At 37.3% G+C, this 21,474-nt stretch overlaps 1 long non-coding RNA gene across 1 annotated transcript; it reads left to right on the top strand.

Moving 5' to 3' along the window:
* The first annotated feature begins 1,001 nt into the window (after positions 1–1,001).
* Positions 1,002–1,865, top strand: LOC129741741 (uncharacterized). The gene is made up of 4 exons (XR_008736484.1): positions 1,002–1,076; positions 1,144–1,222; positions 1,291–1,357; positions 1,445–1,865. It is a non-coding gene; the product is annotated as an uncharacterized LOC129741741 (long non-coding RNA).
* The last annotated feature ends 19,609 nt before the right edge of the window (positions 1,866–21,474 follow it).

Genomic DNA, 21,474 nt, shown 5'->3' on the forward strand with positions numbered 1-21,474 from the left:
CGAACCACTTTTCCTATCATTTCTTATCATATGCAGCCCAAGAGCTTTCCAATGATGTGTCGCAAGTTAAAATCTGATCATTTTGATTTTCCGGATTTCGGAACCGGCCAGATTGGCCGTGGCCAGGACCAGATGGCCCCGAACCACTTTTCCTATCAATTCCCATCATATGCAGGCCAAGAGCTTTCCAATGATGTGTCGCAACTGAGCATTTTGATTTTCTGGATTTCGGAACCGGCCAGATTGGCCGTGGCCAGGACCAGATGGCCCCGAACCACTTTTCCTATCAATTCCCATCATATGCAGGCCAAGTGCTTTCCAATGATGTGTCGCAAGTTAAAATCTGATCATTTTGATTTTCCGGATTTCGGAACCGGACAGATTGGCCGTGGCCAGGACCAGATGGCCCCGAACCACTTTTCCTATCAATTCCCACCATGTACAGGCCAAGAGCTTTCTAATGATGTGTCGCAAGTTAAAATCTGATCATTTTGATTTTCCGGGTTTCGGAACCGGCCAGTTTGGCCGTGGCCAATGAATGTCATAACTGTCAAAACCATGACATTTTTAAAAATTTTCTATGACAGTCACGGAATCGAAAATTCAAAAATGTCATTCCGACAGTCAGAGGACCAACAGAATCTTCGACTGTCGCAAGTCAAAAATGTTATCGAGATGAATAATTCGATGACATTTTTCTGAGCGACTGTCATTTGTAACCTTCCGTTACATATATTTTTGTGTGGCTCCGCCACAAAATCGAATCATCCCTGTCCTTTACGGAAAAAACAACAAATGTCACCCAAAATAACGGCTAACATCACCCAACCCAACTGTCATTCCACACAGGCACTCTCTTTCTCTGAGTGATCCATAGGCGTCGTGTTCAACCAGGGACGTCACGGGGAAGTGTGTGCACCCAGAGAACGACGCACCGTGTAAATTTGCTTCCGAATATGTATGTATGTGTGTCGGTCCATTGAAAGTAGAGTCTCGCAAATATCCTCACTGCAGAACATGTTCTTTCTGTCTGTGATCTCGTTAGAGGAAACATGTGCGCGTCGTGTGAAGTAAATGTAAATTTTTATAGTTAGTTGAAATTTGTGGTGTAAATTGATTAATATATTTCTAAACTTATTCTAGAGTAAATAAAATTACAAAAAAGTACACGTATTACAAACACCAAAAAGTAGTACGGTGCGGTTATTAGTAAATTAGTACGGTTAGTAAACAAAAACATAAAAACGTGAACAAGCACATGTTAAAACTTAAATGTAATTAATGTTATAGATGACGAATTGTTAAAAGAACATAAATAGTGTGAACTGAACTAAACAACAAACGCAACAAAGAAAAGGTAAATAATCAAACAATCGACAAACTAAATTTGTAAATCACGTGGACAATGCAAGCTCGAATGTGACTGGTATCTAACCCTTGACAGGTCCAAGAGGGCCTTTTCTTATTTTATCGGCTAATTATCCAGCTGAAAACACACGGCAACATCTAAAAACAACCAAGAAACCCAGACAGAAAACCCGAAACATAACCTTGCTCAAGGTTATCAGTAAAAACCATCCGGTTGAATCAGGCCCGCAACATAACCTTGCCGTTTTGAGGTTACGGACGAAAACCATCCGGTGGTACAAGGCTCCTCCGACTGCACAAGTCCGGAATCACAACCAGCAAGCATCGGGTGCTTCCGGGACGCCGGAAGACGCCTGTTGTGAATCCGGGTTTGCCGTTTGGAACAACAACATCTATGTGTCCGTCTGATTGTCCACCGATCGTGCGGTCTGTAGCAGCTCCAGTTAAGTCCCGTGTCAAACAATAACATTAACCGCAAGTATGCCTATGTAAAAGTATGTGACGTCACAATTAAAACCACTTATGTAAAAATAAACACCCCAACATAATGTAAAAACTCGAAAACAGGCAGTACTTAGGATTATTTGGTTGATTTACACCCTTTATTAATTCGATCTCGTTTCCATCCATCACTCTAGCGATATCCATTCGTGAAATTACATGTTCTGTGTCCGCGTTTTGAGTAACATTTAAATATACTGGACCTGGGTGCAAGCATGAGAGGTAATCACCCGTGTACGCCCCTGGTAGACTCGATTCTGATTGGATCACCCTGCTGCGAGTTCCGCGGAAAGAAAGTGTCGCGTTGCATAAAACATCAAAACGACCCTGAGTTCCCATTTGTTTACCTTTCCCAAATCCCCACCCACTGAGCTAACTCCTTGTTACACATTGCAAAATCGAATGACATTTTTTCCAGTCGTTTAACATTTTTTTTGGATGACCGTCAATGTCACTGCGACATTTTCGAATGTCATTGGAAAATGTTATGCGACTGTCACGATCGCGACTGTCTTTTGGATGACATTCTCATCCCTGGTTTACCACAACACTTATTCATTTTTTATGATAAAAAAATGATGAGGACATAGTTTCTCACATCTTGAAATAGTTTTTTAAAGATTTTTTTTTTTATCCTCATAGAAAATTTAAAAAATCGAGCAAAAGTTGAAAGAATTTTTACATTTTTCGATGCCGTAAAAAACTTTACCCACTATGGTGGATTGGCTTTACGATATTACCTACAAACTTTATATTGCTTTTATTATCATTTATCATTATAATTTTAATGGCATGTGCGGCGGAATGAAAACTAGAGAGAATTTAGAAATTTGAAAGAAAGGTGGACAGGCACAGGAAAGAAAGGAGACAGGCATTAGTGCGCCAATAGGAGAAAGCTTGATACGTGTTGAAATTTTAGGCTAGAGGGCATGTTGATGAAAAGCTCCCATGAGTTGCTCCTGCCTTTGCTCTTCACTAGCTAACTATACATGAGAAACTCAGAAAGAGAATTCCCATGTATAGCGAGCCCAGTGGTTTGAGAGCGTGTTTTTACGCACACTTCAAACGAGCAAAAACGTAGCAACCCATGGGCCTACTGAGCTTTCCTTATGCGAGAACAGTTCTAGTGACGATGCCATTTTTTTTTTCAGATTCGCTGCGAATAGTTGCTACCTGTCGATTTTTTCGCATAACACATTTTATCTATTCCACGTTCTTACTTTTTGGCCAAGTGTCAATTTTTGAACCGTATGTTCTTGTTGTATTTTTTCTTTTTGCCAATGATTGTTTGTTATATAATTTTAATCGCCGTAATTTTTTATGATTAAAATTTTAATGGCACACGCAGAAAAAGAATGGGGAATGGTTTCAACAAAACGGTGTTGTTATTTTATTTTAGTTTTCCAATGCATTTTTTTCAGTGGTTTTCATAAAAAAATCGAATGAAATTAGCAAAACAATTTTGTTATTTGTGCACTCACATTTTTTATTACTTAAAAATCAAATTTGTTTTAATTTAAAACGAAAATAGGTCTATTTCAATGAGCGTGTAACGATAAGTTAAAAATGGGAAAGAAGGAAAAAAAGACAAACCGAAAAAAGTACAACAAAAGTGAAAAAAATGGTCGGAGTACACCTGGCCATGGCTCAAACGGAAAATATGATCCGAAACCAGCAGCAACGGCATGTCCATCGGCCAGCAGCTATCAAGGTAGGTTTCGAAATTTTCAATTTACCTTGAAAACTACCCAAGCCCGTCCAAGAAAACACAATTATTCTACTGCAAATTAAAATCATTTTTCCAACATCTTTTTTTCATTTTTCAGATGCTACGACCCAAGAGCCACCGAAAAACTCGTAGTACACCCTGGAGCCATTTGCTGCAGCCCCTTTAAAACTTGGACGACAGTTTGCATAAAAGGAAGGTCAAATGAAACCGTCGTACCTATACTTTTCAACAAATTTTAAAGTAAAACAAACTCCGCAGATCGTTGGACAATTTCATCGCCTGGTCCGTATCAAAGTGGTTTGTGGAGGTGCCGTATATATTTGAGGACCGCAAGCTGGGTATCTAACTTCGCAGATACATAGGTCCTGCTCTGATAGTGCTAATAAATCGGAGCTGATTCCGAAATAAAATGATTTTTTATAATATTTGTGTGATTTCATTTAGTAAATTCTGAGTTCCATCAATAAACTTCAATTTAAAAAATATAACTTGATTTAATTTTAATTGGAAAAATTAAACTGCTTCAAACCTTACTTTATTTTTACATTCGAATCAATGAGATTTTATGCGTTTTACCCAAATAAATTTTGTTATTTTGATAAAAATCATGCATCATTTTCAAAAAGGGTGTATTTTATTTGGAATCAAACGATAAGTTTAAACTAAATCGATATTTTTAGTCAGTGTGACCAGAAATATATTTGTGCTTTTTCCCAACCAAAATTTTTATCATTTTTGGCCGAAATCTTATTATTTTTAAAATATATTTTTCTGCGTGCATGTGCGGCGGAATGAAAACTAGAGAGAATTTATTTTATAAAAATTTGAAAGAAAGGTGGATAGACAGGCATTAGTGCGCCATTATTAGAAAGCTTGATAGGTGTTGACAGGTGGCCTACTGAGCTTTCCTTATGCGAGAACAGTTCTAGCGACGTTGCCATCTTTTCAGATTCGCTGCGAATAGTTGCTATATGTCGATTTTTTCGCATTTCACATTTTATCTATTCCGCGTTCTTACTTTTTGGCCAAGTGTCAATTTTTGAACCGTATTTTCTTGTTGTATTTTTTCTTTTTGCCAATCATGCTTGTCCAACACCTCGCAAACAGAACAGAGCAGAGAACGAATTACACTTTTATCATTTCGGTTTCCGAGTGCACTGCTCAGCCGATCAACGTTCACAAATCTTTTTGCCGAGTGCGCTCGATTGCGGTTGCTCTGACGGTCGGGTGGACGTCGCTTGCTCTAAAGAAAAGAGAAGGAGCTGGCTAGAAAATTGTGCTCTAGCGACGCTGCTGTGTCGCTCAGTGTATCAAGCCAGAAAGATTTCAATGCAGGAATGTTTTCTTAAAAAAAGTCGCTATGCAGTGCGGAACAGTGCATCAGTCGAAGAGGTCCAATGTAGGTTTATGTATAAACTATTTTTGTACGTAGCCGGGCCGGGCCCTTCCCGGCAAATTATTTGAAAAATATGGTGAAAACCGGGTAAATAATCTGAAATTTTCCATTCCAAAAACCGAGCAATATCCGACCAAATCTGAGGAAATTCCAGACATTTATCTAGTGAAGAAAAACGACTTACATTTTTTTGTCGCAACACATCAGCAGTGTTAAATTTATGTTTAAAGCATACGAAGGAAAGTTTTGGTTTGACTTTTGAAGAAACAAACTTTCACAAATCCAATTTTCGACAAACAATTTTTAACTTAATTCGATTTTCTTGTTTCATTTTCCAAATAATGTGGATAAAAATGGGCAAAATCCAAGTAGTTTTTTCACAATATCCGGGCATCCGCAAATTGCTGTATACTTAGGTTTATGTACTTTAAATATCGTACGTGGGTAGCATTAATTTACAAAAGCAGCAATTCGAAAAGTAACATTTACTAAAATTATCCAAAAATCTTTTTCTATCAAACAAACCGTGAAAATTACGCAGAGATCTGGGACAAATTTAAGTAATAAAACTGCAAAACTTTCACAAATCGTAAAATTTAGGATTTATCTTCCTTTACCGCTATGCTTTTGATGCTTTTCGACCGAAGAAAGCTTTCGTAGCTAATCATTGGTCCTGGTGCAGAACATCAATCTAGAGGAACTCGCTCAGGAATGACCAGATAGGTTTTGGGCAAAGCTGTTAATTCACATATTTTGATATAAAATTTAAAGTCGAGAGATTCAAAAATAGCGCGATAATAACAATAACTTTTTTTCAAGTATTTTTTTTAATTTAACCGTATCTCGTTGGGTTAAGATTGTAGAACATTGACATGTTAAACAAAGTTGTGTATTTTATTAAGATAAATAGCTTTGTAGAAGAAACTTAAGTTCTAAAATGCTAAACAAGAAAGTTATGATTTATATCACGCTATTGGTGGACCTCTAAGCTTTATATTTCATATCAAAATATGCGCTATATTATACAGAGCAATGTTGTCGAAGACACCAGCATTCTATCTTAACTACCTTTGGCGTTATTAATTTAGTTCCATTAGATTTATGTTCTGCATTGTAAATTCTGACGCACTTCGAAACATCGATCCAGACGCAACCGATGATGACAAACCGACTTTTCTGAAAAGCTTCTCTTTCGCCCGAGTGCGAACGAATTTATCTGCACCGAAAACGCACTTCATCAGTTTGCTTGCTTATCTTGCCCACACTTGGGTGGACGCTTGGTCGCTCTGGAGGTAACTGAGCATTTTTTAAAGATTCTCCGTGTGGGAAGAGCACAGCGAAAAAAATACACGCTCTTACTCTGAACGGGCAAATCTGAGGAGCGATGCCAAGCATGTTACAAATGATTGTTTGTTATATGATTTTAATCGCCGCAATTTGTATGATTAAAAATTTAATTGCATGTGCGGCGGAATGAAAACTAGAGAAAATTTATTTTATAGAAATCATGGGAGCTTTTCATCAACATGCCCTCTAGCCTAAAATTTCAACACCTATCAAGCTTTCTCCTATTGGCGCACTAATGCCTGTCTATCCACCTTTCTTTCAAATTTATATAAAATAAATTCTCTCTAGTTTTCATTCCGCCGCATATACCATTAAAATTATAATCATACAAATTACGGCGATTAAAGTCATATAACAATTTCAAATTATGGGGACTGTCTCCAAAAACATGGATATTTTCTTGAGTCACCGGATGCTTGAAAGATGAGTGGTTTTCAGGAATACCTATTGATTTCTATTCTCCTTCGGTTTCTCCTCACCAGCTTCAGCATCTAAAACGTTTTATCTCTGCCTGAGCTCCTGATTGGAGAGGACCAGTAGAGCGCCTTTAACATGTTTGTAATTATCAGGGATTGCGCTTAATAAAGCGTGCACTTTTTCCTCGTGCGAAATGGCTGAATGCATTCTTTCTAACTCACGGATTATTTGATCGAACTCATCTATGATTTTCCTGAGCAAATCCTTTATCCTGTATTTAATAGAAAAGAGCCGCTTCCGAACGGTTGCCTTCCGCTCCTCCTCCTGCGCTTCTGTGGCCCCTGCCACCGGATGGAAGAACTCCTCATTGGTAGGCGTACGTAGAAGTGTGTGAGTGAGCTTCAACTTAAACTAAAGCATTACTTACTCAAATAAGATTTGAAGATTGCGTGCTGATGTGAATTGCTTATCCGGGTATGCAGCACTCAATTCGAACTTTTGAAAGATAAATAACGATAAAAACTAAGTTCGTGTTTTAGGTTTAGGTAGTTTAGGTAGGAAGAAATTCCTGCATATTTACGTAAATTTAAGCGCCCATAGCAAACGAGGGGCCCTTTAAAAATATGATTGATCCGTTATCTATTTTGTTTTCCTTCACACGTGTAACTTCCACACAATTCACTGGTCAACAAATGTGGAACGAAGGAATTTTAAATTATATTAATTCTCGAAAAAGCTAATCAATAATTTCTAGATCACTGTTTTTTTTAATTAACGAAGTGAGAAGATTTCAAATATAACTCAACTTTTCTATTTTAAGAAAGGAAAGAGGGTAGAATAGAAAATGATAAATCATTTCTTAGGTCTTATCAATAAATTAATGTAAATTGTAGTCAATCAGTAAATCAATGTTTAAAAATTGTGAACCAAACTTTCAAAAAAGCAATAACTTTCCCAGATAAAAATTTTGTATTGTCCTATAAAAAGGCTTGTTATCATTTAAAGCATCGTTCTTTTCATGTTACACTTTATATGAAATGGATTATAAGTATTACTTTATACTTGATAAAAAAAACAAGGCTCCAATGAATGTTAGCTTGATATTTCTTTTAATAGTTTTTTTTTCCCAAAACTCAACAATCTAACAAATAAACTAAATGTTGAATACTCAATTGAACTAAAAACATTTTTATAAAGAGAAAGTACATGTTAATTCATTGATTTTGTTATTAAAAAAATATTCCTAGTTCAACTGAGAACTTTTTATAAATATATACAAGTAATTTCCTTCATTGATCAGATAAGCATCGATAGTTTTGTTTGAGAAATAAATGAGGATTTTATATTGGGATCAAGATCTCTACAATCATTTTACCGTAAATTTTAAAATTTTACCAGGAAACATAGAAAATTAATTATAGAAAACTTAAATCGTTACACTAGTCAAAAGTGTCTCCTGATTATATCCTTTCACCCAACGCTCCAACTCAAGTTTTTTTGCTAGGATGCAGAGGTGACCTCGGTCCTAAAGCGCGACATTGTTCTTTCATCCCTTTCTCTCTTTTCCAATCTATCTATTGACTACTAGGACGTGGCCGGCGCCGTTATTGATGATTAAAGAGAGAGCATCAGTTTTGGGCATTGTGAATGTGCTGTTAGTCCCAGACACCTTTCATTTGACCTTTGAACAAAATTGGTGGCCTCGGTCAATCACGCAGTAGCAACCATTGGCGATGTGGAATTCATTCTACTGAGCCACGCCTGCGATCATAAGATTCGAAATGCATTTAACCAATAAAGAGTTATTGAAGAAATTGAACGGAATTGTTCATTATTTATTTATTACTAGGAAATTTTAATAAAGCATTTCGGGTTCAATGTTTAAAGGTGGATGTGAGTAGTCAATCAAGCTAAGCTAAGCTATGCTAAAACTGTTTGTTTACATTTTGTTCCATAAATACGAACGATGAAAGCCCGCACGAGATTTGATTTTTTAAATGCAAAACAAAGCTAAATTAAAAATTGACCTTGTGGTGCATGGACGAGCGTGAGAAATGGGTCAGCTGATTCGAAAATATAACTCTTAGTGGTGTTCTCTAAAATCGGAAAGAGAAATATATGTTGTTTAGTGATTCAGTGCTTCGCAATTCATAAAACAGAATGATGTCTCAGTTTCCATCCAATTCAATAACAAGAGGCCTACCAAAATAGGAAACGCCTTCTACAAAACTATCCTAAATTAACCTCCGTATCATGTCCATCAATTTAGTTTTTTTTCTCTGTTATCAGAAACGTATCACCCATTTTCCATTGTGACTTTCGAAATTGAATTTTGATGATGATGATGCTGATGCTGCTCTTGCTCCAACTTCATCTACTCTTCCTTGCTTGTAGTTGTTGTGAAAGTTTTCGTTCGAGTTCCGTTCCGAGTCAGTCTCGGTTCTGTTCGAACTGGAAATCAATTCGCCTCGTTTTGTATTCTTGCGATAGCAACTGGCACGAGGCTCTGACAGAAAATGTCACGTGCAACTGATAGGAACGAAATTGTTCAAACTTTTCAAAAATGCTCTCTGGTTCCTTTTGGTGAAAGCGGCAAAATCAATTGAACTGGCAATGGCTGGCAAGCGAAGTTGATTGGTTATAGTCAGGAAATTACCAAATGGAAAATATGATAGCTCTTTCTACTTTAAGAATTTGGAAAAGGTTATAATTTATTTGTTTAAAATAAGATACCAATTGGCTTTCGGCATACCTACTTAAACAAATTCATTAGAATTGTTGAGCATCAGGATTAACAAAGACGGGTGGGTGTTAGCTGCAGGTGGTTGGTCTTGATCCTTTTCCGCTTCGAAAGTTTTGGCAAATTTAAATTCAAAAGTTGATCCAAAGCCACAATCGATAGCCTTGAGGTAGGATGTGCTATTCATCACTTCCAAAGTTGGAAAGTAATTAAGGTGGATTAGCATGAAAAACCACAGAGCGGCTTTAAATTGGATTTTCCACGCGGCATGTTGTGTTTCATCATATCCTGTGAAATAAAGCTGGGGACGAAACATTTTGACATCTGGCAATCGAAAACACCTTTAATCATGAAGCGTTTCTACTTACATTTTATAATCATACAATTAAACATTGCGTTGTAAGAATAAATGCAAGAAAGCAGTTGACTCAAATCAAGAAAAAAGCTTTTGAAGTTTTGGAACACACATTTTAATAAACTGGGGAAACTTTGTTCACATTTTTCCTTCATTTTTAAATAATTTCGAAGGCGTTGTTTTTTGGAAACAGATAAATAGATTTTTAAAATACTTTCTGTGGTAAGAACTATAGATCCTGATAGGTGATTGTATAATTCTTGAACGTCTCAACTGATTTTAAGCCCAATATCTGTAATAATAAGAATGAGGATACTTGATCCCTGGGGATACTTGATTCCTTAGCTATATCTCGAAACTGGAATATCTTACAAAGATCAAATGTTCTAGAAAAATGTGCAAAAATGAGCAAAATAACATTGCTTGTAGTTTAAAAATTTTTAACAAAATAATTGTTTGAGTAATTGAACTTTGTTTGAAAAATTTCACAAAATGTAACTTGAAGATCTTTTTTCATCACTTTAAAATGTTCCTTACATGGGAAAATTATGAATAAAATATTTGTTCCAATGTAACAATCGTCCGAGCGTAAAATGAACTTCATAATGCCATATTTTCAAAGCAATGGAAAACTCTCAATTTTTTTCAGAAAAAGTTTTCTAAAATGTTGATTATGGGTACAATTGATCCCCTAGAGTTGGGTACAATTGATCCCCCTTCCAAATGGCATATTCTTCTTCTGAATTGATCGTTATGATTGCTGATTACGAAATTACTAATATTTATCCAAAAACTAATATTTATCAAACAATTGTCTCAAGAAAAGTGCAAAAATAATTAATTTTCTCTTAATTATAAAAAATAGCGCCTTTAAGTATGCAATGTTATTAGCGTTGAGACAAAGTTATAGAATTTTCTTCTTATGTCTGCTATAAATTGTGAAATGAGAACAAACATGACCAAAATAGTCAATTAACATTCTATCTTGGGGTTTTGTTTGATTTTTATAAAGGATTAGGGCTTCCTGAATAAAAGATCAAGTCTCCTTCAATAGCGGATCAAGTCTCCCCTAACTTCAGAAAAATCGCATTTTTTTTACTCCCACGAAAATGCTTCTAGTTCATCAACGGGTTCAAGTATCGTTCTAATTTTTGGAGCATAGAAACTTGAAGTTACAAGTTGTCAGAAAATGTCAAAGAGTGCGAGTTGCTAAATTTTTCCAAAAAGATATGGTGAAAATAAGAGAAGGGGATCAAGTATCCCCACTCTCCCCTATTGTTGGAGGCAAATGGTGCCATTGACTCAGTATGACGGATTAGCCTAATGATAGCACCTACAAACTTTGTATTGGTTTTATTTCCTACACCTATACTGTTGGAGTAAAAATATTTTTCGTACATTCCCCATTTTTTTAAATATTTTTTTTTAATTCAGTAACCTGTCTTGGGTAGTAAAAGGCAACAAAATGCAAACCAATGTGACGCCTCATAAATTTCGTAGGAATATTCTGGAATATGATTATTTTGCATCATACCTTTGTTAACATTAAAATTTAATCCATCCAATTATTTATTTTCAGGATATCTGCTAGTAAATTCTTATATGTAAATTTTTACCCCTAAATGTATGCAACACATTGTAACAGCTCTATGACTGAAAAAAATTGAAATTTTAGTTCGAGCAAAACCGAAAGTTACTGTAGTTGGTGATTTTATGCGTTTTGGCTTTTATTTCATCCTGAAATTTATCTAAAGTTACAAATTATCATGCGTTTAGGATAAATTTAAAAAAAAATTGTTGCAAGTTACCGCTTTTTCAATAAGGGCGATAATCACATGTTTTTTTGAAAAATTAAAACTGCTGAAGAAACCAATAATTTTTCTGACTACGTCAAATTGATGTCGCATCAAGCTTAAAATTTTCTAAGCATAAGCCTTAAAATTATCTATGGACATAATTTTTTTTAGAAGCAACTGAAGTTGAAAAGTGTTGCATGTTACCCCAGTATCTGATTATTTCTTTAGGTGATACAATTTGAATGAATTTTCTTCGAGCTAGCTTTGAATTTAAGATTCATATCCTGTATCAGCATACTTATTTAAATGCAACATTCGAAACTTGGCGGAACACTATGCAAACCTCAAATGCCTCTTCAAGAAATCTTCGATGACAAGTGATAAGCCAACAAAAGTCGATACAGACTGGACCAAAAATCTCTTCTCTCTCTGATTACATCTATTCAATTAATTTTCATGAAACGACCCTCAGGTGGTCCTCTGAATTCATTTGGATCTCAAGCCTAGAGAATGGCAAGAAAGGACATAATCCTTGCTAAACGTTTCCAAATCAAGCGATCCATAAACGTTCATTTGCTTTGTCAGCTATGACTTATTTTTGTTTACGAGTACATGATTTCCCTAGAAAACGTTATCAGAAAAAATCACATTTTTTCATCTAATGAATTCGTCTTTGTCAAACGGATCGACCGAATGAGAAGTTCATCTTAGTTTGCTGCTTTTCGCTATTAATTAGGCACTGAAAGTCATTAACAACTTTTGGCTCGTTAGTTAGACTCCAAGCAGCGGAAATTGTTTCTATCACTTGCCGCTTGCCTCTTCTATGTATTTAATCATCCCCCTTTCCAGTTTCTGTGTGCGTCATTTGAACAATTTTCTAGATTTTTGCATAAGGAACGCAAGGCGGCGGAAAAGCTCCAAGTGGAAGATGGACCGAGAACTTATCCAGGCGGTCGGTGTGCGAAATTCTGCAGATCATAAATCTCATCGTCGTCGTCGACGACTGATTCTGCTGGTGGAGCAAGTTTGCAAATTTTCGCCAAATTAGCTTTGAATTTGAATTTCGTTTCGCCAAGTGCTGATTGTATCATGATAGTATTTATGCGCATGGATAATGAATAAAATTCGCGATGGTCATTTTCTTTTGCTAGAGAAAGTTCAGCGCCGGAATTTATGTAGTGTCTTTTTTCATAAGTAAAGAGAGCGGTCAGCTACTATCAATGTTAGCATCAAGTGATTTTTTAACGATAATATTATGTCATCAACTTTTATGACTTGTTATCGTTCTAGAAAATAAATCATTTTTGAATAATTCATGCATACTAGCGATTCAGGTTAGTTTTTACTCGAACCTTATTGTCATCAAGGATATATTAAATATTTTATTGGTAATCTTCGATCCTTCGATAGGTTCCCATTTTCCGTCATTGCTGCATTGTAACCAGCATAACCTGAGCTGCCTAGTTCAGTAGGGACCTTTGATAAAAGCGCGTACCATGCAAGGAAGCGCATCAGTGACCAACGAAGGAGGACCACCTGACATTTCCTAGCGCACCACCAACCAGCGCAATTAGGTCAACGGGAGCGTATTCGGCAGATAGATGGTGTTGTACGTCTTGGTAGCACCATTACCAAGAATTACAAAAGGGCATGATGGGAGGAATTCATGGATGCACCACAAAGCCTTTGACCTGGATCGGGGTCAAAGACCGCATGCAAGATCCGCTTCATTTGAATGGGAAATCTCGACGAAGCCTCACAATCCTGCGAACGCCATTAATCAAATGTGAAGAGCGTTCGAACATCCATTTAACAATTCGACTCCACCCCGAAAAGGCAAGAATATAACTCTGGTGCAATCTTTTCTGCCATCATGTTCCTACAGAACCCCGATTTTTGGCTTAAAAAACCATCCCGCTGCGTTGCCTGCGTCCGTCAACTAGTGCTGGCCGTTCTAGGGTTGATTCCATCGCGCCGCCGTGTCAGCATCCGTCTACCCGTGCCGTCCCTTAACCGCGGGAGTCGACCATCTGCACCGGAATTCCCCCCTCGTGGTGTTCGGAATTGGAGTAGTGCAACCAGGCAGCCTTCAACTATCGCCGGCCTAGACGTCATAGGTGGACGAGCCGTGCAAGCAGTGTCAGCAAAGACCGTTGACCTTACCTGTGACCGACACTCAAGAGTCCTACAGGCACCCGTCGTCTGGGACAAGCCATTCCGGGGCCCATATGCCTCGTCTGTTTCCGCTCGCCGCTTGTAAGACGCAACCACAAGGAAGGACAACCCAATATACCCTAGGGGAAGTGCTAGTGGTCATATTTGTAAGCCCAAGACAGGGAAATAAAGGTGGGAATTCTTTAACGCGCATTTAAGGTGTTTCCTTGTTCCGAATCTTCGAGTGTGCCGCCCCTGAGGCTTAAAGGGGGGTTCTTACTCGGCTGAGCAGTCTGGGGAACCGTTGTTTACAGCATACATTTAGGAGTAAAAAATACTTCAAAGAATCACAGTAAAAATATGAAAACTATTCGCTACATGGGAAAACCTACAAATTCAACTGAAACTGGCAAAATTTAGATTGTTTTTTTTTTTGTAGCGGCCCACCACACTGCCCCACACCAAAAGGCTCAATTTAGCTCCCTGGTAATGGACGCTACTGTTCTCAGCACGTCTGGCAGCAAAACAAAGAAACTTCAAAGCGAAACAAAATTTTAATCATGCTGAGAACACAAAAGTTACACACATGTGTTACATAGTGACACAGATCTTGAAATTGAAATTGACATTGTAAAATTTTCAAAATGTGCTTGGATTATCAAAATTTACAAGATACACTAGGTTCTCCGACTTTCACAGTAAGTAGGCGAGGAGTGAGCGGGGCTCTCAATGAGTTTGTTTATTTTTTGCTCAGCTTTTCTTTGGTTTGTTGGTAAACAAACTTCATGAGTTCCGCATAGTTGCATAGCCTACATAAGGGTATATACGGACGATAGTATTGGCGAAAAATTGGCCTCACCCATAACCTCAAACTTTGATTTGCTGGCGGCCTCACCAGTGATGCTAGGTGCGTTACTAAAATCAGAATTTGTTTGATTTCAACTAATTATAATATTTCTGAATTGAATAGATTTTTTAAATGTCAACAGCTAAACGTTTGAATTCATTATGAGGCGTCCCAAAATGGATGAAGATGAGCCATATTTTTCTAATGAATTTTTAAGGTGAATTTAAAACATATGAAATATGTTTTCATATACTGCTTGATAGATTCAAAATTTGTTTCTATCTTCTAAACGAATGCCAAATCATTAACTGTTACAGAAAAAGTAATTTATGTTGACTTTGGAAATAATCTCCTGCATGCCCTGATTAAAAACAAATCCACATAATTCGCTACATCGTTTAAGTGTGCGATACAGGCAGTTGTTATTCCGTTCAGATAAATGTTGCAATCAATTTCTATGCATTTAATTGCATTTCATTTTTTTTTCTAGAAATCTATGGGAATATTGCAAATTCTCAGTACTTATGAAAAGGTTTTTCAATAAAAATGCAATTAAAAAGTATAATCATTTTCCAAATATCAATGCACTTGGCAACCCTGAACGCCCAAAAAAATCAAAACACGAACACCGTATATCGTTTTTCCGCAGGGCGAATTTGTCGATATGAGTACCAGAAAAACGCGTTTATCGTGCGCCCTTCTCAAAAATCGATTCTGTTCTCCCATGGTTTGAGGTTAGGGCTGAGGCCTCCTGCTAAGGTGGTGTTCGTGTAAAACTGTCAATATATCCTAATAGCCAAAATGGCTGAATCGGGAATTCGTTATTCGGGAACACCTCCTTGGGTAGAATAACATATTTAGAATATTTTTCATTTAAATAGCAACTTTTATTTTACTAAAAGTCAAATCAAAACCTTGTGAGAGTGAATTAACTAATGTATGAGCGATGATTTATTTGATCATTGTTTTGTAAATGAATCGAAATTTATTTCTTCTTCCAGAACGAACTTTTATCCGACGGGTCCTACAACACCAGAAAAAAGGCTGGTCAAGGAGACGAAAAACCTTGAGTATTTTTTTACTTTTTAAATATTTCCTGATTTAATTTAACTATCAGAATCTTTTCCGTGGTTTGTGCGTCCAGATCCGTGCGCAAGTCGGAGAGAACGAGTGCCAATGCACTAATGCGCTAAAGCTTCATCAACAGAATCTTGCGAAAAGGTAGTTCCAAGCCTATAATCATGTATGTCTATATGCCATCCAATGGCTCCATCGATCTTGGCTATTTGCTTCCATGTCTAAATGTTCAAATGAATTTCAAATGATTTGGCACTTTTGCAAAACATCAACGAGTCGCTGGATAATCTATTAGTGATGTAATCATCAATAGACAGCAGTTATGATTTTTTTTTCGTTTGAAATGCCTTGGTGTTGTTCGTATGGATTTTAGCTGAAAATGAGGTCGGTTTCATGATTTGAATCCTTATCAAAAGCTTGCACGTAAATGTATTCCTAAAATTTTGTCACACATGAAAAGAAATAGTTTACTTTTACGTCAAGATTTGTTCACCATCTTTAGCCTGTCCGGCGAAAAATGGACAAAATCTGGACGATGCAGAACGTGCAGTTCCATTCGCCTAGAAATTCTTAGCAAAACTGACGAAGTTCTTGCCTGCGCGATCCGCGATGCCAGGTAAATGTTTGACATTTTGTAGTTAGGACAAATGTATGGCCGTTTTCAAAAGCTTTCTAACTAATCTAAACTTGTCATCATCATCGTATGGTGTTTTTTCGGTGGCTGGAGTGTCCGTGGTTACAGGTGCTGCGATGCCACTATTTGATGTAGGTGGCTGTTCGCGCAAATACTGGTTGAAATCCTGATTGAGGATCACCGCGATCAATAAGCAAGAGTATTTCTCACTCTCCACCTCCTAAACCAACAATCAAAACCAAAAGTCTATTGCCGCATCCCATAGCGCACCGAGATAGATTGTAATAAACCGTCCATCAGTACACACGCGCGTTGTCCTTTGTTTTGTGTCTAACCGTTTTTGGCCAAGCAGAGAATTTCCTGGCTTATCCGAACCGTGGCATTGAAAGTTGAGTGGATTTTGTTCGTTAAATATACATTCTGTCCATTTCAATTGTGCCGTTAATTGATTGTCGTCCCGAAACACCCCGATATCATCCGATTCCGGTAAAAACAGTGGCCTTCGACGAGGTGGTCCATTTCGTCGGGAAGGCGGTTGTCTCGCTTGTTGGAGCAGTTCCTGTCCTCTATCGTAGTGCTCTTGAGACATGCTGCGGGACTAATTCTGGATCATCCATCTGAGGTTTTCCAAGATAAGTAGCTGATGTTTCATTCCTTAGCACTTCATCGGAGTTGAACCCAGGGGCTCCTTTTAACCCTTCGTTTCATGATTTTTTATTTTTCCTTAAAAATCATTTTAAACAGTTGAAAATGATGAGTGCATCATGAAAAAAAATTAAAATAAAATACGATTTTTCCATTTTTCCATACATTAATTGTTGCAAATTTGTAACTTATAAAACGAAGGGAACATCTTGTATGTTTCTTGAATATTGGACTCCCGCTTGGCTTACAATTACTACCTTAGCACCCGCTCTTGCCACGACTTTAAAGCGTTCCAGAGAGAAGACAGGACCGGATTTTTTCTTCTTTGGGTGTGCGAGCAAAACCACGACACCTACACTGCCGTTGGACGCATAATTGTCACATGTGACATTTCGACGTTTTTGACTTTTTGATGCCAATCGTGATAATTTGATACGTATTATTGAAATTCTTTGTCGAAACATAAAGTTTATTCTAGAAATTTCGAGAAAAATTCAAAGCCAATTTGTCACACTGGGACAAATGGACGCATAACTGTCACGCTGAGACGATTGGACGCATATTTGTCACACTCAATAAATGAATGTATTATAACTTCGGAACGTCTAAATAGATTTTCACCAAACTTGGCATACGTGTCCTTGATAGTCGCGAGGGGATCATGGAAATATAAAAAGGGGGAAGGGTCACTGTTTTCGCGACATCCCAGTATGTGCAAGAAAAACTCTGCAAACTGCTTTGGCGCTTGGAAGAGTGAATGCAAACGAAACCCTTTTCACAACATTAGTCAAATATTACTCTTCCGACGCCGTGGAACTGTAATCCAAAATTGTCCAGGATGGCCATAAGTGATTGTCGGTGGTTTTAGCAGACCATTTCTTCTTTGGTTTTGCTTTGTGTTTTTATTTTGGCGCACCTCGCAAAATATCGGAGATGTCTGTTTTTTAATGTTTACGAAATATGCCGCCAGAGTTATTTCATCCGGAACTTGTTCCAGGACCGTATTCACTTCAAACGGATTGATTGTCCTCATCTGGTATCGCTTCTCTCGCGGTTGCGGCATTTTCAGCACGGCAGCTTACAGTTTGTTGAAGAAATGTTGCTTCCTGTACAGTGAGTGAGCTGCCGCAAATGGCTCCCCGTGCCGTTTTATTGATCGAATCCGTTAAACACTTCATGTTTGTCACCAAATAATGTACGCTTTCGAATAATCCGATTCAGACCTGATTTTTTCAATTTAGGCTTCCATTTACGAATAAAACACAAGAGCCACGCACGAAATTCCAAACCAAACAACTACTGAGAAAATGTTCGTGGTGTGACAAATATGCGTCCATCTTTCAACTATTCATAGAATTTCGCGGCATAAATGTCACACAAGGATTTTCATTGTAAAAACAGTTCATTTTCGAAAAATTTGATCGAGGCTCATATGATAGGAATGTACTTTAGAGATCTACGTCATTGAAGTCAACAAAAGTTGCGAAACTGTGCGATAACAGCAAAATGTTTTGGTGAAACTTTAATTGCGTTTTTCTCGCTTTGCCTTTTTGTAACATGTGACAATTATGCTTCCAACGGCAGTACAGCAATATCAGATTCTTTTGCTCCTCGAGTTCGATCGGCATATATTTTGCTGTTCAGCTTAGTCTCAGTATCCCGTTCGCGAATGTCAGTTAAATCATTGTCGATTGTAACCTTTTCAAAGGCTTGGAAATATTCCTCGATACTTCCAGCCGACCATTAACTCGAAAGGCGTTACTTCTAACCGTGAGTGTGGCACCAGGGTATTGTGCCTGTGTACATATATAGTTGTACAGCGTTTCGCCAATTCTTGCTTTCTAACGTTGACGCCGACAGGGCCCTAATTATTCCTTGATTCTGCCTTTTAACAGTCCCGTTGGACTATGGACTGAGGTATTGACTTACGAACACTAACTCCTTCATCTTTCCAGAAATCATTGAATGCCGAACTTCGGAACTTTCCACGATCTCTGACCATGTCAGCTCCATACAACCGGCGTCCAATTCATAAAGGAAATCGCCGCAGCCCGTGGCGTAGAGGATAGCTTTCAAGTTTTCTAAGCCAGCGGGTATGAGATCGAATCCCGGTCACGGCATACATAGTACACTTTCTGTGGGTTTGTGGTTTTAGCATTTGTAAGATGCTAGTCATCATATCCTCGAAAGATGTACGCTTAGAGTTAAGAAAAAGGAATCTCTTCGAGGAAACATCAAGTTTCATTGAGATCCTGTATGTGTTTGTGTTCGTTTTTTTAAAAAAAAAAAAATCTTATCTTCGTCTAAATCCAATTTTTTGTTGTTCTGCGATTCTGGAACCAATCGCGATAAAACGTCCGCTACATTCTCATCGCCGGGGACACGGATTTCCTAGTTGATGATGTGGATTGAATATATACTGGTTTGCATCTGAGTCGGTGCGAATGACAAATGATCTAGCTAGTAAGTAATAGTTGAATCTTTCAACAGCCCAGACAACAGCTAATGCATTTGGCGTTTGTGGGTAGCGCGTTTCAGAACCACTCAAGCTTTTTGAAGCACATGCTATGATATGTGGGCAACCTGCCTCATTGAATTGAGTAAGGATAGCACCAAGCTCTACCGGTGACGCATCAACGAACAGCTCCATCCTGTCAGTTGGACTATAATAACCTAAGCGTGGTATTTTACTAAAAGCACTTTCCTTCAAGTACAAAAATTCTTGTTCTTCATCCTCGGTCCAGTAGAAATGGTCAGAGGTTGCAACTGTACGAAGGCGTTCCGTTTTGTAGCTCGGTGTGTGATGAACTTGTCAGCGAATGTTATAAGTCCAAAAAAGCTCTTAACTTCAGAGTAGCTTTTAGGTCTTCTGAAGTCTTTGATGGCAGCGATTTTTACTACCTCTACTTGCCATCCTCGGAGAGTCAATGTGAATCCAAGAAATTTAACTTTCTGACTGACAAATACACATTTGCTATCATTTATTTTCACGTTGTGGTTAGCTAGTCTGGAACGTACCTTAGCCAAGTAATCAAGTTATCATCGTGTTCGGATCTTGTCTTTCCAAACACGAGGATATCGTTTAAGTAATTTCTGCATCCTTCGCATCCACCGAGTACCTTTTGTTGGAGTGTTTCCTGAAAAATATCGGGCGCGTTGCAAAGCCCAAACGGAAGCAGAAATCAAATGAAAGTTTTCAGTAATAGTATTTAAAGGAAGAATTAACTTACTTAAAATCATTATGTATATCAGTTAAAATGGGATTAACAAACAAGTTAATATAAATAATTTAAATGTTGTTTTATATAGTACCAACGATTCCGATTAATTCATTTTGAAGGTAACCGTTTAGTTCTACTCAAGGTGAGTATATATCTAGGAGGTGTAACGGTTGTACGAATTCTCGATTCAGCCATTTTTGTTTTGCATCTGTGGACTTCATGGAGCTTGTTTACCAACAAACCATTGAACAGCTGAGAACAGTGAGAGATCTAGAAAAGCAAGTTTGAACTTCATTGGCCTCAATCATTGGCAGAGAGTCGGGTGGGTCCAGTCAGGGTCTAGAAGTACGAACGCTGCCAGCAAGAGCTGAAGCTGCAAGATAAAAAAGTTGCAAATACATTTTGCCACCTTGACAAAAGCGCTCCAAGCTGATGCCGGATTGCATCGCCGTAGATAATAAGGCTTAGGCTGAAGGCTGCTAATGTTTTAACAATTGTTGCAAAATTTAGTTGTTTTTTTTTATGAAATTATAAACGAGTTTTAAATACCAGATTTCATCATCTGCTACTGAAAATCTATACAGTAGTTTCTCGATTTTATCACGGTCGAAAAAAATTTCACCGTGAATATGGCGAAAACGCGAATTTGGCGAAACTAAAAATGAAAGTGAAAAAATGTATTTTATTGTCTTTAATCGATAATTTATCATGCTTTCAGTAGTGGAAACGTTTTATATCAATAAATGTTGATCAAAGAATGTAATTAGCATAGATTACTAAACACAAAGGATCGATTTCAGTTCAGATTATTCTTCTCTATAGCAATTTTAAGAATTTTTCTTGAAATAAAATCATGTAGAGTATCAATTTGATAGGCTACATCTAATGAAAGTGAATTATTCAGTTTTTATGAAAATTTAACAGTCGTTATCTGTTTTGTAGATTTCTAAAAAAAGTTCAAAGAAAAATGCATCAAAAAATTTTCTTCTGCAAATTTAAAATTTCAATATTTTAATCTTCACACCTTTGATTAACTTGAAAATTTACCTTTTCGAAAAATGTTTTGCAATTTGCTCTACTTAGACTTTTAAAGAGTGTTTCTCGAAATTTACTTTATGGGCAGATTATCCTTTGTTATTAATATGTAGATAAACAGAAATCTTAGTCCTTTTTACATATTTCAAGCTAGCAGAATTTCATGTAAATCTTCCAAAATTATCCATTCAGGCAATACCAAAGGCTGCCTT

The sequence above is a fragment of the Uranotaenia lowii genome, chromosome 2, assembly GCF_029784155.1.
Source record: "Uranotaenia lowii strain MFRU-FL chromosome 2, ASM2978415v1, whole genome shotgun sequence".
In the NCBI taxonomy this organism is placed as follows: domain Eukaryota; kingdom Metazoa; phylum Arthropoda; class Insecta; order Diptera; family Culicidae; genus Uranotaenia; species Uranotaenia lowii.